Genomic DNA, 18,136 nt, shown 5'->3' with positions numbered 1-18,136 from the left:
AAAAGCCCAAAGCACTCCTGAAAAACACCCTGAAGAAATCTGGTGCTAGAGTTTCCTCTGAGCTGCTTTTCAAGCTCATTCTCAGTGGGGAAAACACACGAGTTTCTATTGATGATCTGCATTTGTCTGTAGTTCTTTTCAGTGGCAGGGGTTCCCAAGCCTTATTATTTTGGGAGGGTACCACTGCCATCTGTATGGTAACCAGTGCTAGCAATGATGAATGCTAACACCTGCGGCAGTGGCAGGAGCAGTTCTTACCTCCATGCTCTGAAATAGCTTGCACGTTGTTGAACCTTCCCTTCATGGTGTTCCAAACAGCCCATTGGAAGGCTCCTTTCGTTAGCCCAATTTCCAGAGAGCATCCTGGCACAGCAGCCACATATTGGTCTGGGAGACCAGAAGTGACAGAGAATTTGGCCCTGGCTGCCTTCTATAACATCTCTTCAGCTCTCTGCTACTTGATTTTTTTTTAATAGAAAACATAGAAGGAACGTGATTCATATTGCAGAATTATGCCTACAGCAGCAAGAATTGCCAAAATCAAGGCACCCCACATGGACACACAATTTGCTGCAGTCTGTAATTACATGACTGGAGGCTACTGAATTCTGCAGGACTCCTGTCCCGGTTGATGTGCAGACTAGGTGATGCTAGTCTTCCCAGGTTTTATCTACAGCAGTTATCCAAACACTGTTCTGAAGATTGAGTTACTAACAGGCATTTAAATTACAAAGCATATTATCTAGATGGGTCACACATTAAACTAGCTTATCTTCACTCACGTCTGGGGGACATTATTCCCATTTCATATCAGACATGTGCCAGACAGAAGTATTTATACAGACAGACTAAAGTGAAAACAATTCCCTCCATTCTAGGCACCCTCTCTGAAGTGCCTACAACCTGATTTTTAAAAGAAAGACTTAGCTTTAAAAGTGAACCGGGTACGTTCAAAGCAACTGCTGCAAGAACCTAGTAGCTCTGCATATCAACCCAAGTGTGGCAAATCAGCTGTCCACGCAATGAAAACATGGGATAAGCAAAAAAACTGGTTGCAGTAATTTCTCTACTGTGCTTTCTTCCATTCCTCTGCCCACCTAATCCAACATCAACACTTTTGTCCAGGCAACCCAATATCCCCCCCACCCCTGTTAACTTCTAACCACCATGCACCCTAGTGCTTTCATTTCCCTCTTCCCATTGCCCATCTGTCCTTCTTGCTATCCCTCCAGCAACCCTTCCTTGTCTTCCTGTCTTCTGGTTCCACCAGTTCAGCCACACTTCCCACACAGCCCACCACTGTGCTAGCCAGCCCATCCCACCCTCCTGCACCCCTTACAGCTTCTCCTGGCCAGTCCTCTGTTTGCTTCCATCACCCCCCATTCTTCCTTCCCCTCCTGATGAACACCTTCTGTCCTGTCTACATTTCCAGCAGAATTACCTCTGTGCCGGCTCTCTGCTCCCAGATTTGAGATCCCATCTCACCTGTTCTTGCAAGAAGCAAGAGCCATCTTTGCAGGGACGATCCCCCTCCAGCAGCACATGCTCTGTTGGCACATCCCCTGCAGCAGTTTACGGCATGAGCACCATCTCTGCACAGGGCTGGGTCAAGAGGGGGCTGCTCAGCACCAGAGGCTGGGGGGTGCTGATGTATGAGAGGGAAAAGTCTTTGGAAAATGGAGTAGCCGGAAACAGAGATGAGTCTGCCGAGGACATGCGCAGATGTCTCCGAGCCTTGTCACCACAGATGCTACTCCTGAACATGATGGCACAGCAGCTCTCAATCAAAAAGCTGGAGGATTTATCTTCTTTCCCCTTTTTAATGTGGGCAAAACAACATTCCTTCTCTCCTCCCCCTAGTTTTTCTTGGAAATGGTTGCATTGGTTTAGCTGACAGTATTAAAATAAACTTATCCTGAGAGAGACACACAACCTGAAAGTCTCAGATCAAATGATAAAAGCCTGACAGACTACAGCAATGGAAAACAGGTTCTTGTAGTTGAAGTTTTAATAGTAGATGGTGCTACTTGCTCCATCTAAATATAACCCTGAGCTACATCCCAGGAGAATATCTAAGGCTTTGGCCATCTTAATTGCTCCTGTTTTCTCACTCTGGTTTTGCATGTGTGCAGATAAGACAGCTTATCAAAAACACATTAAACGAGGTTTTTACCTTGCTAATTTCATCTTTTTGGGACAATAAAGTCAGATAGGACCATAAATGGCTGGCTGATGTGCTGCTGTGCCATGCCCCTGCCCTCTGCTATGGAAACAACCACCACCACATCCACTGACTTGCAGACACACGCTCCATCAGGAAAGATAAAATTCATGTGCTTGAAGAGCCTTCAACAATGATGTTCACTATGATTAAATGTTAGATATTTAACGCAAAGATTCTCTAGAACAGAGGAGAAAGAGATTAGAGAATATTAATGCAAGTTGGATGTATTTGATTCGGTGGGGCTTAATTAAGCATAGGCTAGGAGTAAGGAAGGAGTAGGGAATTAGCCAGGGCTGCCTCCAAGCCATCAGTGAAAAAAAACCCTTCTAGAAATTCTCAAAGGATGGGTGAAGGGCAAACATATTATCTAACTTCAAACAAAAGGGGAAAGGAGACAGATCTGGGGTATCATAGACCAAACAGCCTTGCTTTGATACCAAATCAGACAAATTATTATTCAATCCACTTGTAAATGCTTATAACACGTGTTGATTTATCCTGGAGCAGGAGGGAGAGGTGTGCAATCCAGGAAATTTCCCTCTCCCTGCTTCCCACCTTGCACTGCAACTGCACCCCCCTTCCACATGATAAAGTCATGAGAAAACAGAAAATACAGACTTGTCAAGAACAAATTAAGTCTAATCTATTTAATTTTCTTCTTTGACAGAGCTGGGAGCAGAGTAACTACGGAAGAAAAAACAGTAGAAGTCACACATTGGAATGAGGAAAGCTTTTGATGGGTGCATGTGATAGTCTTATATGCAAACCAGGTGAATACAATTGAGGTATAATTTACTCTGGGCAGGTATACAAATGCTTCAAATCTGTACTCAAGGAATAGTTAGTAAATTCAATGTCAACCTGAAAAGACACATAAGGGCTGTGCCTGGGGTCTTGCTCTATTTGGTATTTCCATTAATGACTTGTAAATTAGAAGGAAGATTACAATTACAAATATGTAGGGAGTGCTGTGAGCATTTTCAGGGATTGCAATTAGAATAAAATCTTCATAAATTAGAGACCCAGTCTGAAATGAATGACTGAGATTCAACAGAGGCAGGTGTAAAAAACCATGCTGAAGAACAAGGATGCAATGCAAAAGTACGAAACGGAGCGGTACAGCTGGGGCTCTGGGGCTAGAGCTACAAAGACAGAAGACATCATTTGACTCAATGATCTTACAGACCTTTTCCAACCTTAACAATTCCACAATTTTATGGTAAGAGCAGTGCAGGGCTTGGTACACACAGCTGAATATGCTTGGAGACATATCAAGAGGAGCATCACATGTCAGGCTCTTTACTCCTCTCAGCCCTATATCCAGGTTGGGCCCTACCTCAAGCAAGATGCTGCTCACTGCCACTTACTCACAGGAATGATAAAAAGCTTAGCCAAATGTGACCCTTAGAGAAGAGAGTACAAGAAGTGGGCTTGTTTAGTTGAAAGAGGAGGGAAGAGGAATGAGGGTGAGAGAATGAGAGATGATAAGTTTTAAATATGTCAGGCTGCTAAAAGGCAGTGACAATCTTGTCCTTCTCACTGCAGATGTGGAAAACCAAAGGGACTGGCTTAGCAGGCAGCAAGGGAGATTTAGGCTAGATATTAGGAGGAATTGTCTAGCCATAAAGATAGTTATCCACTGTTTATGCTGGGAGTCTGTGAATCCATCAATACAGGTTTTCAACAACAGCCTCAACAAAGATCTATCTGAAATGGTGCAGATGAAGCAGATCCTACCCTCAGAACCAAGGGTGTGGGATGGAAACTAAACTTTTTGATATTCCTCCTTTCTCTCCCCCCCAAAAAGTTACTGTTTTGTTGGCATGCCCCACACATTACCACGAAAATCAGAACTCTTATGTACAAGTCTCCCAGTCTTATAAAGAGCCACATCACCTGAATTACAATGTGGCTTTCCCCCTCCCCCACTAAAACTGTCCTTGCATCCCCTTTCCCAACATCCTCTGCATTGCAGGGAAGAGTGAGGGGCGTGCCAAGGGGAAGCAGGCCTGGCACAGGGGTAGGAACAGAAACTTTCCTCTCCTCCAGGGATGGGAGGGATAGGAAGCCTGAGACACAAGAGGCACACCACTGCTCAGGAAGGTTTCTGAGCAGAGAAGAAGCAGCAGATGAGCTGAGTGGGGGCACCAGAACAGGGTCCTGACCAAAGGACTCATATCAGATCACAGGTATGCACCAAGCAAAGCTTCAAGAAAGTTCCCATCACAGTCAAAGTACACTGTACTAAAGGCTTCAAAGCAGCTACTTCTAAATGCATAATCATTTCTACATGGAAGGAAGATGTGCCAAAGTCACTTCTGGAAGATAAGCCAACTTTATGCTGGCTCTGCATGTCTTCCCAGGCCAGTCTCTCCCATTCATCTCAAAGAATATAAAAAGAAATCTGTGAATTTTTGAGTTTAACCCTCATTACCTGTGGGCAGGAGAGTTCACATTTTTTCTCTAACACAAAGATTCACAGACAGTGAAAATTACAGCTCACATCCTCTTTGCATTCTTTGAGCAAAAAGAAATCACTGAGGAACCATGCCAGAGAATAAATTAATGATATGATGTGTCTCCAATAAAATTAGGAAGCGGGGAGGATGAGAGGAGCAAGTCTTAAGAGTTTCTTTAACTCTCAGAAGGTAGTCATTCCTGTCTTGTACCTCACCCATGCACATACATCTGCAAACCCACCACCACAGCATGACAGAGAGTGCAGAGCATCTCCTGGGGGAGACGTTAGCAAGTACTCTCCAGGTGCTGCCAGCCCCATTTGTTAGGAGATTTCACAGTTTGCTTTCTCAGATTTGCCAAGAAAAAATGATAGAGAGATAGATTACTTTTTAAAATTAATGTGGGTATTTGAGTATTGGGTTCACACAATGCTGAAAAACACGTCTGACTGTGCATGGATGGGAGTCGGTATCCAAAATAAGTTTGATTTTTAAATATTTCACGGACCAATCCATCCCCAACTGAACACTGATTCGCTGGGGCTCATAAGCACCCAAAGGCATAACAGGGAGAGAGGATACATCCAAGAATGCACAGATACCGCTGTTTGTATTAGCTGGTTTTCAAAATGTCAACAGCTTGCTTCCACTGATGACAGAACAGCACATTACTCCACTGAAATTGGTCCAGATTTTTTTCAGAGAAGGAGCAATTGTAAAAGAGTACTCACTGCTACTCTGTGCTCCAGATATAACCAGTCCTTACACCAATTGGCAGCATATGGTGTATTTCCTCAAATGACAGCTTTTGTTTGTCACAACAGGAGAAGAAAATAGTACATTTATTAAACAAAGCGTAACTAGTCAACTCTTTCCATCCCTGAAAGGAACTGCAGAAGTGGATATTTTTTAAGACTTGGATGAACGTTTCCATGCTGTTTACAGTTATGTATGGAGAAATCCAGTCTGGTCGGACAAAGCACAGGGAATTACATTTGTCACTCATATCTTAAAATTAGGATATTATGGTCTAATCATCCCACCTAAAACACCTATGGGCAGAGTGCTAATAAGCTACTCCCACGCTAGGACTACATGGATAAGTATTATTGTTTGTATTTTTTTAATAGAAAAGCTCTCCATCTGTACAAGCCAAAAAGAAAAGGGGGAAAAAAAAAGGATCTCAGTAATAACTGTATTAAATCTTTCAAAGCACAATTTTTTAATAAGGGATCTATCACACAGCTGAACTTCTTTGAGGTGACAGTGACATGACTTATAGAGCCCGGGCTCTGTGATCAAAAGGATTACACGCATTAGCATCCTACTAATCACAGCAGGACAGGCCGGCCCGTCAGGCCAGGACTCATGGAGGAGTGATCCGTAAACAAACACTTTCTCCCGCTCACAAATGTGGCTGGGAGCAGAGGCGTTCCAAGGTTGGTGTGGTCTTCTCCTCTTTCAAAGAGATAAGGATTGTGTCTGCTGGAGTAAATAAATTCTCAGCATAGTCTTACACATCTGTTTGTTTACTCATTTTCGGACACTACCATCCTCTCCTGTGTGTTATCCCTTCTATATTACCCTTGTACGTATAATCAAATGCCCTCTCTTCTGGATTGACCCTCTGCTTCTTCCTGTATTAAGACGCCTTTGATCTTTCTTTCTTGGATCTGTGTGTCCTGACTAGTAGTCTCTGCAGGATTTCTCCCCAACCCCTTGCTCTACCAGAAAATAAATGCCAAAATAGCATTTTTATGCATTAGCATAAAAAAAAATAAGACAGATATTTGAGAAGCCTACACACAAGCGGCGCTGTGCTGTCGAGGCACTGTGCATGCTGGGCAGGGCTGCCCCACCAGTAAGGTAAGCCCAGGCTGGTGAAAGGTGACCCAGCTGCTGAGCACAGATAAGTCCCCTGGACCAACAAGGTGAGCAGCCATCATCACAATCGGGGAAGACAGACCACCCTGAAATTTCAGAAACGAGCTGTTCATTCTTCCCCCTTCATCACGTTCTTGGTGACTTGCAGGGCCCCCTCAGCACTTCCAAAAAGCAGAACCCAGCCTTTAACTTTTGTCTTTTTCTCAACTAGCTGAGATTTCAGAATGCCTTCCCTTGCCCCACCATTTGAGATGGTCTAAGTTATGGCTGACAAGTTCTATTAATATCCTAACTGTAATACTCTTAGGCAAAGAGGCTGCTGCTGCTTTTTGTTCCCTGCAGGCACTGCCAATACCAGAACTGAGGGTTATTTCTAGGCAGATGCGAAAAGATGCCATCAGTTCACATAGAGACCTTAACAATCTCATCACGTCTGCTGGAAGGCTGACCAGCTCCTTCCTTCATAGCTGGAACTGGTGAGTAAGTTTCCCCAGCAAGACCAAGTCCACTGGCTCTTGAAACAAAGCACAATAGCAAGGTTGCAGAAGGTGAGATAACCCTTTCCACTCAAGAAGTAGAAAACAACATCTGTTGAAAAACAAATAAACTGATGTAATGGCTTCAGCAAGAGACCCAGAGGATTTTAGAGATGCAGCCCGTGGATTGGTCAACACATTGTGAACAGCAAATTACAAGAGAACAATTGTTTCATACCAAGCTCTCCCACCCCTGAACTCCCTCAAGGTTAATTAAGATGGCCTCTGGCCAAATTAATTAGAAGGGAAGATTTGGGCAGGACTTTGCTATGCACTCGTAACTAGTTCCAAAGTGACCAAGAAGTTCAGAAATGCCTCACCTTCCAAACAGAATTTGCTTGGCAAAAAACAAGCTCACATGTGCCATGTCATTTCTCTGACAATCAGGAGAAACACTTAAAAGTAATGTTTCCCTAAGTAACGGCTAAGGCAGAAGAACTTTCTGCATCCTTCCCACTGAACAATATGCCCTTGTTTATTTTCTGTGTGCTTTTTAGGTCATAAGAGGCCAGTGAAATTATCCATCTAAAGAACAATATAGCACTGTAACATGCCACTCGATACACACAGGCTGGCAGACCCTGAAAGATCAATCTTTTCCAAGAGCTAGCAAATGTATGTTGCAGCATGAAGAAATACTGAGCATCATCATAGGAAGAGAGGATGCAGAAGGGCCTAGCCTTCAAAACGAGAGACTAAATAGGTATTTTAGCTGATATTCTAATATGCCCCAACGGCACAGCTTAGGAGACTATCCTGCCTTGAGTGGCACAACCACGCCTAGCTTCTCTACCCCACAGCAGCAGTTTGCTTCAGCTTCCTCCAGACTCCTGCTGCCTTCAGCATCCTTGGAAAAAGGAATAGCTGGCAGGACCACACTTTTTTCCTCCAAGTGGTACCACAGTGAGTGGTAGAACTGCAAGAGGATAGTAGGGTACAGCAGATCTAGCCTCTGTGATTACAAACCAAGTGCTGGCACAAATTAAGGCTCTTGCAGTGGCTGCATCTCTGAACTGCAGAGCCCTTCTCTGTCATTAATCTGATATTCCTTAGTTTGAAGCTAAAAGGTTGCTATTTTCCATGTGTCTGTTACCCACAAACAGCAACAGCATTTCTCGGCAGAATCGGAACTTCTGAAGTAACAATGAGAAACTGCTTCAGCTCACGCAAAGAAGTGCATTTGAATACTTTTCAGCAGGACACAATTCTCATTGTCACTAGCCAATATTTAATGGCTTGATTGTGTGGATCAGACTGACTACTTAGAACAGTTACATCGTAAATTCACTTAAAGACATAGGCTGAAGTAACTTAACATGTAAGGTCCATGCCATTAAAAAGCTATTATTCTCAACTCTAGACCAAATAAAAAAGAAAGGGAAAGAAACAAAACAAACACCACCATCCTTAATAGATGCAAGAGTCCTTTGGCACAGATCCAGTGGCAGACTAAGGCCATAATTTGCAATTCTGAGGCAATTATGAAATGACATAACAGCGCAGATCTCCTTCTGACAGAACAGCTGGGGTTTTGTCTCCTTTGCAAAAGAACATGCTTTAAAACAACCACCAAAAAGGGAAAACCCCCAAAGATCCCTCTGACTGCTGTGTAAATATCGGAGTACGGATAAACACCAGGAGGGGAGGCACTTGTTTCAGACCCTGATGCCACATCCTGGCGGGTCGGTGGGAGCCGGCCCCAAACCGCAGCCGGTGCCCCGGTCCCGGGCGCAGGGGACCACAGCGGTAAATGGAAGGGAGCGGCTCCAGCGAGCGGCACCGACTAACTTCCCTGGAACCTCTCTGCTCAGGGCGAGCTCCCGGGGGGATGTCGGCAGAGAGACGGGGGTCGCGGGGGAAAGAGAAGAACGAGCAGGTGCAAAGCGATGGGAACCCGAGGGATGTGCCCCCCGCTGCCGCGCATCGCCGCCCGCCCCGGGACACCTCCGAGCGCCGCCGTCCTCCCCCTCCCCGCCTCCTCCAGCCGCCCACCGCCCCCTCCCCGACCTGCTCGGACTCACCTCTCCGGGCGGCCGCCCTCAGACCCTGGGGTGGCGGCGGGGGCCGCCGCGCTGAGCGGCCACGGCAGCCGGGAGGCGCCGAGCCCGCGGCGGGGCGGGACCGGGCGGGACCGGGCGGGACGGGCTGGACGCACCGCCCGCCCCCCGCGCCCCCGCCCGCCCGGCCCGGCCCGGCCCGGCCCGGCCCGCCCGGGCGGCTCTGCGGGCAGCGCCGCGGGGGGGGCTGTGCGGGGTGGGTTGTCTTCTCCCGAAAGTTGGACGGGCACCTCCTGCCCCTTCTCTGTCCGCAGCTGAGCTCAGCCCACGGCTCATCTGAGATGAGCGGCATCAACTTTCTCAGCACAAGGAAAATCTGCAGAAGGGATCCATCAAGGATGGAGAGGGACAAGAGACCCCTCCAAAACTTGGTGTTCCTGCTGGGGCCCAGATGTGCACCCAAAGGGCTTGTCCTCAACATGGTTTTCAAGCATTTTTGAAGCATTGCTTCTTGCCTGCTTCCCCACCTCTCCCCTCCCCATAATTTATTCAGCCTCTAGAAACAGGTGAATAATATGCAGATCTGTTTTGGTTTAATGACATTCTCAAAAAGAGTGTGTTTGTGAATCATTTACTTCAGTAATTGCTTGGGCCCATCAGTTGCTCACCATGTCTTAATTGACTTTTACCCCAGGCTATCAAAGCGCTTTACGCATGTTCATAAATTGAGTCCTATTCAATATGTGTTCTAGTTAATAGTGAGAAAACAAGGGCAGTAAAGTTACACGATGAGTCCAAGGTCATAGGAGAAGTCTGTGGGAGAGCCTAGAACTACATACAGGTTTCCTGGTGCCCTGGTTTTGCAGGGCTCTGGGAGTAATTGTCATTGACCTGCTTTTCTACGGACATCTCCTTTTGTCTTCCAACAGTGAGGATCTGAGCCTGCAGCTGCTGACACATGATGTAGCCACCAAGGACAATGCCACCAGCAGCAGTGGGACCTTCAGCAAGACCCCTTACACCCTGTCCCGAAGGATACATGTGGAGTTCTTCGTGGCTTTGCTGGCTGGAAAACACCCACGTTTTCCAATGGTAAAGCCTAGTAGCTGACACAGTCAATCAGCAGAAAGTTTAGGTCTTGTCACAGAGCAGCTTCATGTGGGCGTGACGATAGCAAAAGTTTCCATCAAGGAAGCCATGCTGACACAAGTTACGGTTTATTATTTAAATATCTTGGCTCCAACAGGCAAATTGGGAGTTCTGAGTTTTTCAAATACCTGTCTCCACTGTGTTGTATGAAAAAATTTCCAGGATGATTTTCTCATCTGCATGGCTGCAGCTCTGAGCTGTTTGCTCTCCTTGGTTGTAGGAGACAGTCCTGTTTACATCCCTTCTTCCTGAGCCAAAAGCTTTTGCTCCAAGTTGCATACTCATGATGCATCACACAGAGCAGGTCCTTGCTCCTGGAGCTCATGATTCCCTGTTGGGAAAGCTGCTGTGCTGGCTTTAGGGGATGGAAAGAGGTGGGGGGGACAGGCTGGACCTACCACTTTAGTGAAAGAAATTGGATCATTTACTGATAATATCAAGGTGAAGGGAAGAGACATCTTTAAATCTTCAGGAGGTCACAGCCTGTGGAGAACATGATAAAAGCACAGAGGACAACACACCTTGGGTCTGCCTCTCTGCACCTGGGGCTAATTTTTGTTACATCTCTTCTGAGAACACTTTGTGGACTGCAAAGGGAGGTGCAGCCCTTGGAAGGAGGCACTTCTGCAGATTAGTCTGGAGTCCTGCAGTCAGTGAAGATTTCCCCTGAGCGAAGTCAAAGGGCCTTAAGCTGAAAAACAGAGCAAAAGCTCCTAAAAGAAGAAAACAATGCCCGTGCTTCTAGCTCTCCTGTTACAGAGGAAAACCTGAAAATCTGAGCTGAACATAGCTCCATAGCTGGGCACCAGAAAGCAAACATGATTTTTGAGGCAACATCAGGGATGTCTCGGGCTGGATTCACAATTAAGGACCAATGATGGCTGCCAGCCCCAATTCATGTCCAAGTGGGATTGCCCAGAGGGCATGGTGTAACACATGGAGCTGTTAGTCTGTGGGAAGTCTGAGGGCTATGCTCCTCAGTGTCAGCAGAGCTTTCAGGGACTCCCTTTGCTTCTGCTGCATCTTGCCCTCTGCCTGTTAGAGAGCAAACTCTTTGGGCAGATGTTGCTTCACTCTGCCTTTGCTCAGTGCTTGGATCAGTGGGGATGTAGTCTCAGGTTGTACTGCAATGCAGATTGTGACTGCCAGGAGAAGGGTAAAGATGCAGGAAAGCAGAGCAGGCAGGAATGCAATTCTGCTTTTTGAGTCAATGTGCACAACTGATGGAGCATTGCTCCCCTGCAAAGCCTACAGTCCTGAGGCCACCGAGAGATATCTCTCTCCTGGCTCTTTCCAGAGAAGGGGACCACAGTCAGACATTCTTGAGTTTAGAGTTTCAGCCTCAAAAAGGCTGAAAGAACTAAATGTGGCTGCGTGAGAAGCATACAGATGGAGTTTGTGTAAGAGAAAAGAGCACTACAGGCACTGTCCTGCCATGTAGGACCCTTGACATGGGTGAAAATCAGTGTGAAGGGGCAGAGCGTCATCATGGGGTAACAGAAGAGAAGTGCAAAGAAACCACAGATCAAAAGCCAACAGTGTCTTTGTGCAGCTAAGGTGGGTATCTGAACAGGAGCACAGTGGGGCTGCATGAACCCAGCAAGCAGTAGAGGCATCCCCTGTGTCACAGCGGTCAGGTCCAGATCAGCATCCTGTGGGACATGGTAGAGCAGGTCCACATGCCCAGGCAAGCAGGGAACGCCAGGACTCGGCTCCTTGGGACACGAAGACCAGCGCCTGCAACTGGCCATTAGGGACAGAAATCGTGGAAAACAGAAACACACAAACACAAGCAAGACAGGCCAGGGGGGGAAATACAGATGAATTAATGCACAGGGAAGGGAAAAGGAAAAACACAGAGACATGCTGCATGCCAGCCAGCTCTTCAGCAACAGCATTGCAGCGTGTCATCACTGTGACAAGTGAATGGGAAGTCCTGCTCTGCTCGGTGCAAGTTATTGCTGTTTTATGTCTTTATAATTCTCTCTGGCCTCAAAACCTCCCTGATTGGGAGTCCTCTGTTTGTGTTTTATGTCCCATCATTAGTGTTGCTGCTCAGGGCCAGAGCTTTCCTGCTATTTCTACCAAACTTTTTGCAGGCTTGGAGTCTCATTTCTGGAGGTGATCATTCATCAGTGCTTTTTACAGTGAAATCAAGCAGATTTCTTCATAATTTGGTGTGGTTTGAAGTGACTAGGTGCATTAATTATTCCCCAAAAGACTGTAACAGGTTTTGTCTTAGATCCAGTTGCTGGGAAAATATTTAGGAACATATGCTGAAATCACCACATACCTGAAGTTTACCATAACTAACTAGCCACAGATGTGCTATTAAACCCCTGCTTATTTTTTCCTCTTGTCCATCCTATATGGCATGTTACAGCCATGATATATTAAACTTACTTAGAACAGATGTTAGTCATAAACAAAACAGCTATTACCTTTTTGCGAGAAAACATTCACATTGCCCATTCTGACAGTAATCACCTGTTTATATAATTGGCACCTCTTTTTAGCTTGGAACAGAGAAGCTTCGGATATTTTATTGCTGCATCAAGGGAAACACTAAGCATTGCCATGGAAAAGGGATGTTTTCATTTGCCAGTTCTTTGGTGCTTCTTTCACTGTATTTTGACTTGGTATTTGAGGATTCTTTTCTCGAACTGCTTTATTGCTTCCTAAGCATCCCAAAGAAGCAGATGGGGTGGGTGTGTATTGAATGGAGGGAAATAGTTTACGATGTCGAGTGGTGACCATTCTGCAAAGATGATTTAATTCACAGCAGTCAGTGTCTGTGCGAGGTGTTGGGCCACATGCTGCTGGGGAGGAGAAGGAGTGCACTGATGGAGAGTATATTCCTTTAAATGTGAGGACTCAGCTATCGTGTCTGTTAGATACACCTTAGAGTCCTAAAGTATGACCTATGAAAGTGTGATGGAGGGAGGGAAAAATGGGGAGAAAAAGCTAAAAAATAAAAGAATAGTTAGCACAGAGGAAGCATACACCCATACCGTGTGAGTTCCTGAACATTGTGAAGACTGCTGAAAAGACTAAGAGGTGTGGCACACAAATTACCTTGCAGATTTAGCTGGTTTACATTTGGGAAAATTAGGTAGTGCTTCCAAAACTTTTGAAGTGCTAAATATTGTTAAAATAATCCTTACAGCTCTTTCATTCAAGGACTTGGCTCAGGGTACTCAGCAAATAACTAATGAGTTTCTCATCATAACACCCAAGAGAAATGGGAAGTTATCACAGTAATTACCCCTGTCACCCAGCTGAGAAACAGAACAGTTAAGCCTTGTTTTTCAGGAGAGTTTCCTGAACAAAATATTTGTACAGTCGTTCAGCTGAAAAGTTCTTGAGAAGGGTTAGAAGCTCCAGCTGGCCTCCCAGCAAGGTGTCGAGGGGAGAGAGAGAGTCATCCCCAAAGGTAGGGGAAGATGAAAGGAGAATAGTTACGCAGTAACAAAGCGTATTGATGTTGGATCTATCCTATTTTTCTTAGTTTAAAATTCGAATGCTTACTACTCTAGAGAAGGCTAATCCCTACCTTCGCTTAATGAAGTAATATAGATTTGATGCATTACATACAAGGGTACACAAATGGTACAATGCAGATGTAACAGCAGCTCCATTCACCTCCACAAAGCTGCCTATGGAGGCTGGGCTGTGACTGCCACATCGTTGCTCCTGTGAGCGATGTGACCTTCGCTCTCTAAGGAGCGAAGTCTCACAGACACTGGGAAGTGGGGTCATGGCTAAGAGGTGTGCAGCTGGGAAAGCACAAACAAGGTTTTAGCTTGATTTCTCTAAGATATTAGCAAAAGCTGTGGATGCCATTAGCATCACTGCATGGACTAGTGCTGGTGGGAAACAGACTTCAAATAAGCTAAAAGAAAATCAGTGTTTGATCAGGTCTCATATGTTACCACAAGGTGTTGATAATCTTCGGGGAAATACCCACTTCACCATTACTTGTGCGTGCTCAGCAGCTCCAGGCCAACACTCAGCAGCCCACTGGGTCATGTTTGATGTCCAGTGTAGGTCTAGTCAAGACCCAAGCAGTGGGATCCATCCTGTCCTCCGATCACCTGTCTAGCTACAGCTCAGCACCATCCCGCTGTGACTCCAGATTTACTGTGTCAGGTTCAGATGTTGACCTGTTTGAGTTACAGTGAAGACTGAGAGAAAACTCAGGTTACCCATAGGCATTAGCTAAAATTTTTTTGGTTTTGTTTTTCATGAAACTAATTTCAAATTTACTTTTGGGGGAAAAAAAAGCAATTTCATTTTCTAAACAGCTGCAAACATAGTAATATAATTTAACTTGCAAATGCATAATGGGTGCTGAGCAGGTCTTTATCTGGGAGAATAGAGTCTGAAATAGCAGAGAACCTGGGGGAGGAGAAGCACAAGTAGCAGGGTGATAAGTATGTGAAGTAATGTAGAAACTGTAGAGGTCATTTGGGAAAGTCCCCTGCCTTTCCTGAACATATATGCATAAACAATTATCTGGAAGATGGCAAGGATCCTTACTTATTTACACTGATACATCTGGGCTGTGAAAATCACTGCTGCAAGATGTAACTGAAGCCCTGAGGTTTATTAGGAACAAACAAAAATATATACTGATGGCAGAAGAGCATGTTACCCCCTTCCTTCAGCCGAAGTCACTGCCCTATAGAGAGGCACAGCAGTGCTGAGGGACCTGTGGGCAGCCAGACAAAGGCATGCAGCAGGAGGGGCAGTCAGATCTGTGGCTCTAGCCTGTGGGCCAGCTATTGGTATGGTAGTCCTCCTGCTTGCCTTCAGAAGGCAGAAGATAAATGCCTTTGAGTGACTGTCCTTCCCCCAGCACTTGCTATGCTTTGAGCAGAATGGCTTTGGGTACCACTCATGATGGAGCCTCTGCAGCAAGCCCTTCCCTGGGGAGTGCAGGTTCACACTGGGGAAGGGAGGACATCCCTGAAATAGTATGTTTTAATACACAATAAAAAGGCTCTTTTTATTAATGCTTTGTGTCATAGTTCCATATTAGTTTCATAAGGACTGAATTAACAACTATTTAACTCACCAATTTCAGCATTTAGCTGTGGTAACATAAATTTCAAAATCTTAGCTTTCAAAAGGCGGCACTGTCCTTTCTGACATACTGCCTCCCTCCTGTGGATCTATATAAGCTGCTTTTATGAGATAAAGGGGAGAAAGCTATCTATAGTAGGTTGTTTGGGTTTTTCATAAAAGAAGTTGAGCACAGTAGCAAGGGCAGAGAGTGAAGAAAGGCTTGTTTGTAATGGGAGCACTCAAAAAGTTCAACAAGAGTTTGCAAGACCCCTTCATGTCAGTGCGTTCCCACAAAGAGCCTCACCCGAAAAGCTGAAATTACAGTCTTTCTCAGTTACAGAAAAAAAAAATGGGAGAATGACTTGTAATTTTTGAACCAGAAAAGCTATGTTTATCTTCCAAAGAACAGCCTCTTGAAGATGTGACTGTCATCTAGGGTTAAAGAGCAGGCAGAAAGCCCGCAGATGGACGGGCCCTTGGCCGCTCAACACCCAGCACCAGGCATCTGTCTCCTCAGGCGAGGGGATGCTCCTGTTATCTATCTGATATATAACAGAGTGTCGTGGCTTTCCGTATCCAAACACATCTTGACACTGGAGATTGCACAGATCCCAGAGCTCTGGAGGGAGGCCAGGGACGTGCACCCACCCCAAAGCAGCTCACCGCCACGGGAGCAGGCAGAGGCGGCATGGAGAATCGTTATCAGGGAGCAGTGACATGTCACGGCCGTCTCGAATGGGCCACGGGGTCAAAGGATTATGACTCAAATCCATTCCTCATAGAAAAATCTTCTCCAAATGCCTGACTATACTATGAAATCACACAGGGAGTGTGCTGTTATCTGTGGGGGTGGTACAGACCCACCTCTGCTTCATGCGGGAAACCAGAAAATGAAAAATACAGTTGTGCAGAGCATCCCTGTCGTACAGAGTCACCTTGCCAAGCTGCTTTCCTTCCACTTGCTGGTAGACAGGTTTACAGGAGTGAGTGGGGATATATTTTAGCCCCACAGTAATAAACTTGCCTTGTGTATGTATATTTTAGTCTTGAATTTAACTCTCATTTGCTCTCTTATTCTTTTACAGCAGGGTATGCACTTCTGCAGATGCTGATGTCATCCCTATTTCTTACCTGCTCTCCACTGGGATTGCTTTTTGGAGAGATAGGAGACACTTTTTTTGGAAAGTACTTTTACCAAGAACTTACGGAACAGCATTACAGAAACACAGTTTTGCTCAATAACTTTTTAAGTTACAGTAACTGTGCAAAGGATTGCAGCACCAACAGCAGAATCTCAGCCTGCACCTTAAAGGTTTGCAGGTCTGTAGGGACTGTATTTGGATTTGAAAGTCATTGACATCTATTAATTATCTTTTAGAAGTTGATACTGATACTACAAAGAAATCTTGCTTGGAAGGCAGAGAAGTTCAAACTCTCATATCAAAAAGCTTTCCTCGTCAAGCTGAATTCTTCCATTTCTCTCCTGTCCAGGATCAGAGAGAAAATGGAACCAAGCACCAAAATAATAGAAGATTTTTTATAACCAGAGCCTCATTCAGATTAATCAAAAGGCATCCATGTGTGTTTTACTAAGTGGTTTAGTTCTGTGATCATTTTCTGCACAATTTATACAGCCCCCAATTCACTAGAGGGCTTCTAGACTCATTAGTGGAATTTACACCTGTACACTATATTTACACTATATTTTCTGTACTTCAGATCAGAAACAGGCACCATTGAAGCCTTAATTTATCACATCCTTTCTTCCCCTGGCTCAAGCTTCACCCCTGATGTTTGGGCATATTGCAGCACTGTGATACAGAAGCATCATGCAGGCTCCCCTTAGGAGACAGGCTGTTTAAAAGACCAGGGTGCTGTGGGACATTTACACCCCACACACTCTTTAATCGCATTGCCAGTGTGCCCAAACCCAGTCACTCCCGCAGGCAAGTCGATATTCTGGGGGTCCCACACCCCTCTGTGTAGATGGAATGAAACCTCACAAGATTTCCCTTCATCTGACAAAGACCTGAACCTAGAAGGAGGTCCTTTGTACGAGCTCTTTTGGAGTGCTCTGGGAGAAAAGCATCCAGCCAGCCTTCGAATGAATGGCTGTTTGAAAGGAGATTAAACCCTCCTCTGTACGTGCAACTTACAGCCAGGCAGACTACATCAGAGAAGTCAAGCTGCATCCACTCCAAGGAGAAAGTTAAAATAGAACTGAGCCTTCTTACTTCAGCTCTCCCTTTTGTTGTGCCCTGCAGGCAGCGTTCACCTGAACATGTATCCTCCAAAGTCAGTACTTGCCTAAAGTGAAAAATGGCACACACAGCCATATCTTTTTATTCCCTTCATTTCTAGAAGAGCCTCTGTTCTCCTTCTATTTAACATAAACCTAGTGGTCATGAGCAGCACCACTAACCATGTAGGTACTTGACACATCTCAGAAGGGAAGATGAAGAGTGAGTTGCAAAGCTCATTGCATGGCTCAGGTCCTTATAAGTTGCCATATTCAATAATAGAGACAAACAATCCCTACAAAAATAACAATACTGCTTTAAGAGGCTGTCCTCCTCTACCTGTCAAGAGCCACCTCCCTCTTTAACAGGGTCAGATGCATGGATAGTGGGAGCTGCACACCCATTTCAACACCAAGAACACCAAGTCAGTGCTACTAGCCTGGATAGATTCCTGGACTTCACTAGGCTGATGGTTTTGCAGTGAAGCCAGTGAGGAAAGTTCTGCTGAAGGGTGTTTCCTTGTACAAGTGATGAAGGAAACAGCTTGGGGCAATGACACCATAACCCAGTACAGCTGTTT

General features: G+C 45.4%; 1 protein-coding gene across 4 annotated transcripts in view; it reads right to left on the bottom strand.

Moving 5' to 3' along the window:
* The window catches only part of JCAD (junctional cadherin 5 associated), a 60,049-nt gene that overhangs the window by 19,499 nt on the left and 22,414 nt on the right, over positions 1–18,136 (bottom strand). Inside the window, exon 1 of one of the 4 annotated variants that reach the window (XM_051802298.1) lies at positions 9,125–9,219. The exons of 2 other annotated variants lie outside the window; for them this stretch is intronic. The gene's annotated coding sequence lies outside the window, so the exon portion shown is untranslated. Of the gene's footprint in view, positions 1–9,124; positions 9,220–18,136 lie in introns of those variants that run through there. One more of the 4 variants, XM_051802300.1, reaches the window with a different exon arrangement.

Source organism: Manacus candei, unplaced genomic scaffold (assembly GCF_025592945.1).
Source record: "Manacus candei isolate 608988 ecotype Guabito, Panama unplaced genomic scaffold, ASM2559294v1 h1tg000056l, whole genome shotgun sequence".
Classification (NCBI taxonomy): Eukaryota; Metazoa; Chordata; class Aves; order Passeriformes; family Pipridae; genus Manacus; species Manacus candei.
Note: the sequence above shows the minus strand (reverse complement) of the source record. Positions and strands in the feature narration are given on the sequence as shown.